The sequence below is a fragment of the Tursiops truncatus genome, chromosome 12 (assembly GCF_011762595.2).
Source record: "Tursiops truncatus isolate mTurTru1 chromosome 12, mTurTru1.mat.Y, whole genome shotgun sequence".
In the NCBI taxonomy this organism is placed as follows: domain Eukaryota; kingdom Metazoa; phylum Chordata; class Mammalia; order Artiodactyla; family Delphinidae; genus Tursiops; species Tursiops truncatus.
The window spans coordinates 54,931,825-54,939,990 of NC_047045.1; the positions used below are offsets into that span (position 1 = coordinate 54,931,825).

Here is an 8,166-nt window from a genome sequence, read left to right on the forward strand (position 1 = left end):
ACTCATCCTGCAGGATGCTTTGCTGTCCTACCACAAGCAGATTCAGCCCAGCTGAACAAGCTCACAACCATACCATGGGAAAAGGAAAAGAGAAGAAAGCCCTGTGTACATCTGAGATCAAAGGTTTCACTTTCTCCACTTTTGTTTTAAAGTTCTTCAAAGGTGATCAACTAGCTCCCTTCCCTGCACAGGATCTAAGCTAGCTGTTCTCTTAGAAGGCATAACCCGTTTTACCATGTGTTGAAACTGCTAAATCTAGACAATAAACACAAACGCATACTTAGTAAGAAAACAATTAGCTTAACGCAGGGAGTAAACAAAAAATCAAAACTATTCTACTTTAGACTGTCAGTATATGACCTGTTTCTCATATTTTAGTTTGGTTTTAGGCTGTCATTTATTATCCTACCTTTCAAGGTTAATTACGTGCCACACATACCCTTCTTCCTCTCAGCCAACATGAACTTCTTTCAGTTTTTCAAATCCTTCAGGTGTTCTCTTCATTCCAAGCCTCTGAATACGTGCTTCCCCCACCCATTACACTTTTTTCTTCCTCAGACTCCAAGTCATCTCCTTTAATATTCTAAACTACACCAAATACTTTTACTCTCTGTTCTCACAATATTTATATCCTTTATTAACCCTCACTCACGCTTCCCTGTAATGACTTCTTTAACCAAATCTTCCCACTAGATTTAGCTGTAAGAGGGCACTTGCAGTGCCTAGTACAGTACTTGACAAATAATATTCACCAGTAATAATTTGGCACACAATGCTTGAGAATCCATAATGCCATACAAGGCTTAAGAAGCTGTCCACAAACCAACTCTACCTACCCTGTTTATTATTCCCACCATTCACCCTGTTTCGGTTCCATTCTTCCCTGCAAGCTGGTCTCTCCTCTTGGAATGTTGATCACTGCCTGTGCCCCAACTAACTGAGATCTGCTCATCTTTCAGATCAGACCAATAAAATATCAAGAAAAGATCCTCTGTTTTATTACCATGCTCCTCCCTCCCCCAGCAGATTTCGCAGTTATATGTGCGTGTAGCATTAAAAGGATTAATGAGGCTCAAAAGAATTCTAGAATGAAAGAACATTTACCAAAAATGAGTTAGTCATTTTTGCTGTTGTCGAAAAGTTGGCTGCATGAAATGAAGGATGCAAATTTTACTTAAGCAAGATAATTTAATACAGGTAGTGAGAAGGACAATTACAGAGTTCCCAGGGAACATTACCTACTGTTGAAATCAATTTCTAGGCCCAAAATAGAGCTGTTCCTGCCATGGGTCCCACATCAGCAAACCAAAACTTAAGACAACCTCCATTAGATAACTTTCTGTATAAAGGCTTTATCCCTCCTGTGAGCACTCACTCACTTAGCATTTGGCCCAACTCGTTTGGAATCAGGCTGTTCCTATTGGAACTGTGCTGATATTTGACCTGCAGACTGTTTAGGAATTTTCTTTTGCTCTAGGAAAAAAAACCTGAGAAATGGGATCCCAGTAATCTACATGTTGGAGTTCGCCCCCTGCCCTTTCAGGGACTCTGGACAGTACTACATTTAAAAATTGCAGTCCTACCTCATGCACGTTTCAAACGAAGAAAGAAAGACATGTCCTCTGAGGTCTCTCTCTCCCCTCCTCCAATTTTCTTTGTCTCAGGCCCTGCCTCCAGTGCCGGCTTCCTCCTTCCCTTCTCCAAGATGGGTACTAACACGGTTCAGATAGTGGGAGTCTCTGCAATAGGCCTTTTTTTAGGCCTTTTGAGAGATACCCACTCTTCCCTCCTTAACTTCCTCTGCCCCCTATTCATTTATTAGGCCAAGACTTCTTAGAAAAGTATCATGCTGGGATTTCTTTCTCCCCAAAAAGGAAATAATAATTCTAGAATTTGACAGTAGATAAATAAGCCTTCAAAGCAATAAACTCATTCCTTGTAATACCCCTAGTTTACCTGTGAGAAAACCCGAGGCCAGGGATGGAGCTTTGTCCAGAACCTCTGAACAAAAAATAACACCGTTATCCCTCAGTACCCTATTGTTCCTAATCCCTACAAGCTACTGACATCCATTCCTACTGAGATCAAATTTTTTGATAAACTCTTCTATTCTCTACTTTGTTATACTATGTAGATAATCTGTTTCTCTGTCCCCCTTCTCAAATTTCTTCACAGAAAAACAGCATCCACCTGTTAAAATGTTTGACCTTAAGGGGATGTAATGTCTCCAAAGAAAAACTGCAGTTTGCTCAAACCCAGGTTCAATATTTAGGACACCTGATCTCGAGGACAGTGGAATGCATTCTTTAATAGGTATGCAGAAATTTCTAAAAAGACAAGAGGACTCCGAAAAGACAGCTCTAAGAGGATCCTTACAGTATGCAATTAAACAGGTTAACTTAGTCCATCTGCCAGAGATACAATTTGGATCCAAATATTCTCTTTGAGTTTTGTACCAGGCTATAAGATCTCTGTGTCTGTCTGTATGTTATGTGCGTCCATATATGTGTTATAGATGTGTTCTTTTTATACCTCCAGATGGTACTGCCAAAATTAATTTATAAAAACAGTTCTATTTAACTGGCCTAAAAAAATTAAGTACTTATATAAATTAAATTATCAGAAATATAAGAGAAACTCAAACAGATGCTTTTGTGGTTCATGTGATCTGGGAAAATATCGGGCATTAAAGCTAGTTTAAATTTGTTAGTCTAATTGAAACAGGAATGTCTTTAGAGTTATCAGCATTAAATATAATACTTTTATTCTACTTGGGTTTACTAGTCAAATAAGTTCATGTTATCTCTGTTACAAGTTTGTTAGAAAAAAAATTTGCTTGAGTTGATGGCTGACTTTGTCTAATGTCTCATGAAGTTTTTGTGAGCAATTTAAACATAAATGCTGGGAACAAATAATTCAGATAAATGAAAATGGGGTAAGAGTGTTTAGGTGCAATAATTATGTTTTATGATATGTGTCCTTAAAAAAAGTAGCATACTCAAATCTTTATTGAATGTCTGGATCATTCTCCAAACATGATAAATTACTAAAACATTAATTACCGAACACAGATCTATTGCTTTTGGCTTTCTATTTTAGAGAAACCAAAGTTAAATTTTTGTCTTTTAGTAACCATGTCTTGTGTCACACTGAAAGACTGTACTATTTAAAATGGCATATACCTCTGGAAACTAGAAAATACATTTATAAATTTGCTACTCTAAAATTGCTTACTTCTTAGTTTTCACTAGAAATCAAAGTTTCTAAGGGTTATATATTCTGATTAATAAATATGATTAAAGCTACTAGAAATGATAAGGAAAACATCGCTGTATGCAAAGGAAGTAGTTTTGTCCTGAAGTAAAATAGTTGCCAGAATAAAAAGGAAAGGATAAGACAAAATCTGAATGTAAATAGAAAACTGTAGAAGGGTTTGTGAAACGAGAATCTTTTGAAAGAAATTTTATACGCAATAAAGTAGGATAAGATTAAATATACTTGCTATAAGGGTTTTAAAAGTAAGCTTTAATATCAATAGTGTACTTATGTAAAACTGGAACTTAATTTTCTTTCAGCTGCTGAAAGGACATAGTTTGCTTGGGCTATTGGTCTGCTCCTGATAAGAGATTGTGAAAGGTTTTTCCTTACTTTTTTGTGTTTTATCAAAATTATCTCCTGTGCTTTTCTAAAAAGCTGTCTTTTTTATAAAGAAGAGCTAAGGGTTTGGTTTGGTTTTTTTTGTTTTGCAGCTATGTAACCTTCTCTATTTGTCTTTTGAAATCTTTTTGTCATTTTGATTAAATAGATACTTGGTGTTTTGTAATCTTCAGTAATCTTATTTGGTCAAATGTCCAAAACCTTTTGATATTTTTGAAACACTTCCCCAAAATCAAACTCTAAATTAAGTCGTTTTGACCTGAAAATAACTTTGGGAATCTCCAGACGGCCCCTGGGACTTCTCAGAGGACTTGTTCTCTCTTCTTATAAAAAGGGAGATGTTAATCAGGTTTATCTGATATGTCAGATTATATGGGAAGCTTTGTCAAATAAATGATGATAAACTTTCTTAGGTTATGTTGTATACGTGAATGTTATTAAATGTTCTAGAGATTGTATGAAAATTCCTATGATTCTGATGTGTCCTGGCATAATGTTATCAGCCATGATTTTAAAGATGTAGTCATAGAAATAACCAAATTGACTTGTCAATTACATCATAATGAACCTTCATCAGATCTTTAATCATTACTATTTTTAAGTCTTTTGTCAGTTATAGACAGTTGTTGTTTTACTCTGGTGCTTTTGCAAATATCATTTCTAGTACCTTTCATCGCAGAAAAGATCCTGACAAATACTCTAGAAGGCAGGTGTTAGATAACTGTAAGATATTACACAGAACTAGATTTAAAGGACCTTTTTCTTCCTCTCCTTTAAGAAAATGTATCTTTGGGCTTCCCTGGTGGCACAGTGGTTGAGAGTCCGCCTGCGGATGCAGGGGACACGGGTTCGGGACACGGGTTCGTGCCCTGGTCCGGGAAGATCCCATGTGCCGCGGAGCGTCTGGGCCTGTGAGCCATGGCCACTGAGCCTGCGCATACGGAGCCTGTACTCCGCAACGGGAGAAGCCACAGCAGTGAGAGGCCCACGTGCCGCATAAAAAAAAAAAAAAAGAAAACGTATCTTTGTAACAAAGGTTAAAATATTTATTTTTTTTCTCCCATCCTGATCCCTCCAGAATTCAAAAACTTAAGTATGTTTTTCATGACAATATGTGTACTTGCATAAATTCAATGAGAATCTGTTCTCCTCATAACAAGACACAACTGGAAATATTGGCTATATTACCAAGGCTTTGGCTGGATTATCATATTCAAGAAAGACGTACATAGACAGATATGACCAGACAGCTTTAAGGAACTTCTCAAAAATAATAAATAAATCAGCCTGGTACCTTGCTTACAAGATTCCAGCAAAACAATTTTGAAAAAGAGCTTATATGGTCAATCACCATTCTTGCTGCATTTATGTAAATAATCAAACCAAGTTTAATACCAACAAATTAGTTTTACTATGATTATCTTTGATAAAAGTGAGGACAATCATAGAGAGAAAAATCATGTTTGCACTTATGTAGCTATCAATTATCTCCAAGGTTCTGTCATATACCTGCACACTGGACTGGATCCTAAATTCTTCTAGTCTCCAATAATGTCTGGCTACTCCTCTCCAGACTAATGTTTTCAATTTTCTTCCACTCTTCTGACTGGAAATCAGTAAGAACAAAGACTGCCTTGAATCCTCTTGGAAGGGACTATACCAGGTCCTCCTCACTACCTAGAAGACAGCCAAACTTCAGGGACTCGAACCTTGAGTACACATCTCACAGCTAGAGAAGACCGCACCTGACATGTGGTCCTACACAAACACTGGAAACCTCCAAATTGAAATGACTAGGAAGAGAAGCAGCTGACAACGGAGGCATACAGCTTTCCAAAGATGACCTGACCAGGCCTGTATACCCTTTTTCTCACTGTTGCTTTTTTTTTACTCTCTCTCTCTTTCACAGAAAGACAATGCCCTTGTTTGTATTTCCCAAATCCTCTTCTTTTGATTATGGCCTTTCAGAAACTACCTCATCATGACCCCATAACAAATTAGTCTTTTCACCTGCATTTTGGTTTTTTTTTTAAAGAGTTAGAAGGTTCAGAATTCACTGAAGTCTTTCTTTCATCTGGACTATTAACTGTTTTGGGATTCTTACCTAGATTCACGGTCTTTGAATTTGCAACCTTACAGGCTGTCTTACTGGATAACACACTTGGTTCTAAACAGCTCTTTGGGGATAACAATACTATTTTAATACGTCTTTGAAGTTCTGCTGTTTTTGCAAAGAGCTCATAAGCTATTGCTCCATACTTATTCCTGCCCTGTCTTCCCAACATGCTCAGTTAATTCTTTCAGTTTGTGCTGTTGCTGTATTCACTGTTCTATTTTCTCTTCAATACAAAATAGAAGCCTCCCATTGATCCATTTTACTAAGCCTTCATGGCCACCTTGAGTGGGAACTTCCAGGACGCATACATGACTCCATGTCTGCCTCTGTAGGAAGGGCCTTTTTTCCCTCAGGTCCGAGTAAGTGCCAAAGAAAACATGATTAGAGCAGCAGAAACTCAACTGCATGGAAGAATTGAGGAGAAAGAGCACTGGTTGCAACAAGTCTCACCTGACCCTCCATGATTTGTTCAGCTGGCTACCCGCAGGCCTAAGGTCCTAGTTTAGACCATCATAAAATTTGGAGTTATGTTACTTTTTTTTTTTTGCGGTACGCGGGCCTCTCTCTCACTGCTGTGGCCTCTCCCGTTGCGGAGCACAGGCTCCGGACATGCAGGCTCAGCGGCCATGGCTCACGGGCCCAGCCGCTCCGCGGCATGTGGGATCTTCCCGGACCGGGGCACGAACCCGCGTCCCCTGCATCGGCAGGCGGACTCTCAACCACTGTGCCACCAGGGAAGCCCTGGAGTTATGTTACTTTTAATTACGGTTTGTATAACTATTTTAAAATCTGTAGTTTGTTTCCTGTAACACCTTTGTAAAACTGATGTGTCCAACAGGTAATGCTGGCTCAACATTTCAAAATGATCAGAATGGTCTGCAACGCTTATGACCTTAAGAAGACACAGACTTTAGATGGTAAGTGCCTGAGATTTCTCCCTCCTACTCCTCCTTGTTACTTGAACATGACCTCAGTCGTTTTCAATCTGTGCACTTTCCCTTTAAGGTGGGACACAACACCCAGGAAAAGTCCTGGCACCAAGAGACAAAGGCCACTGAAGATGGAAAACCTGACTCTTGATCAGCGATGCTTTCAGAGAAAAGCAGAAAATGTCAAACTGAATAGCGGAAACCTCATTTAAAATAGCTGGGAGTCCAGAAGGGGGAACCCTCACACACTACCACAAGAAGCACCAACTACTCCCGTTAATTACATACTCCAACAGCAAAGCATCATTCACAGACCTACTAGGAGGGAAGATTTCCTGTTCACCCAGCAAATCTGCCTAGGAGGAACCATCACCACCTGAACTCTCACTTTCTACCAGGGGACTTTCTTCAGAACAACCCCTCCCAACTTCCTCCTTTTTCTCTGTAACAGAATGGGCCTCTCCTTTGTTTGCTGAACTTATCTATGGCTTTTCCTATAGTTCGCTTGTCTCGAATTGCAATTCCTCTGCTATTCCCAAATAAGCCCATTTTGCTAGTAAAATAAACGGCTGTTTTATTTTTACCTTAAAAGCTTCCTGCCTTCCACCTTATTTTGCATGTCTCCAAAAGGAGACTGCCCACTTCATGTCAATGTGAACTTAAACTGTATCACCTAAATTATTTTCTTTAGTCGTTTTTTTTTTTAACACTGCTGAGAAGAGGGCCTGGAAAGTATTCAGCATTTAAATTAATGCACTGAAATCAGGTCTCCCTATTCTTTTGAAAACGTTTATGTCAGCTGTTTCTCCACTCTCCCAGGAAAGTTCGACTCGTCTTTTCCTATCACCCTCCGCTCACCTGGCAAAGGCCTCTGCGTCGCTGTGCGCTGCGTCCCCACGCCCAGCAGAGGGCAGCGGGCCTGCGGGGCGGCTTCACACGGACCGCGCCGCCGAACCCCCGCGGCTCGCCGTCTGGAATCCCTGTGGAGAAACACTAAAGTCCGTTACGCAGAGACAGCTAGAGTCCTCGCCTAGACGGTACTTACTTAAAGTGAAGCTCCTACGGCCACAAGGTCCCGCAGCTCCCAGAAGCGCCGACTTCCTCTTCCGCTCCGCCGCGCCCCCATTCCGCTCCGCCCAGATCCTCTTCCGTTTCCCCGCCCCCGACCTGCAGCGCCCGCTGCTCTCTGATCTTCCGCGGCCCGTTACCTATATTACGCGTCGGCTCTTTCTCCCGGCGATCCTGTGCCGCTCCAGGGCGGGCACCCCAGACCCAGAAGACCCCGTTGTTGGCCGGGTGCTCGTGTCGTGAGTGAGCCCTGAAAGCGGGCTCCTATCTGCCGGGCTTCGCGACGCAGGGCCGGGGCTGGTGCCCGGAAGCCCCGAAGTCCTGCGCTGTTTCAGGCTCCTGTGTAAACGTGGAAAGAGTGAAGGAGAAGGACCAATTTAGGAGAACTTCGAAACG

General features: G+C 40.8%; 1 protein-coding gene and 1 long non-coding RNA gene across 7 annotated transcripts in view; one reads left to right on the forward strand and one right to left on the reverse strand.

The window, feature by feature from the left end:
* Window positions 1-7,831, reverse strand: part of ECHDC1 (ethylmalonyl-CoA decarboxylase 1) — a 45,117-nt gene extending 37,286 nt beyond the window's left edge. For 3 of the 4 annotated variants that reach the window (XM_019951760.3, XM_019951756.3, XM_004312709.4), the window contains exon 1: window positions 7,561-7,741. The gene's annotated coding sequence lies outside the window, so the exon portion shown is untranslated. The other variant, XM_019951757.3, reaches the window with a different exon arrangement.
* LOC109552830 (uncharacterized) lies at window positions 1,454-7,333 on the forward strand. 3 transcript variants are annotated; one of them, XR_002179738.3, is made up of 3 exons: window positions 1,454-2,313; window positions 6,612-6,690; window positions 6,779-7,333. It is a non-coding gene; the product is annotated as an uncharacterized lncRNA (long non-coding RNA). The 3 variants fall into 3 exon arrangements; XR_012324832.1 differs by lacking the exon at window positions 1,454-2,313 and adding an exon at window positions 4,732-6,540; XR_012324833.1 differs by lacking the exon at window positions 1,454-2,313 and adding an exon at window positions 4,734-5,509.
* Window positions 7,832-8,166: the final 335 nt, after the last annotated feature.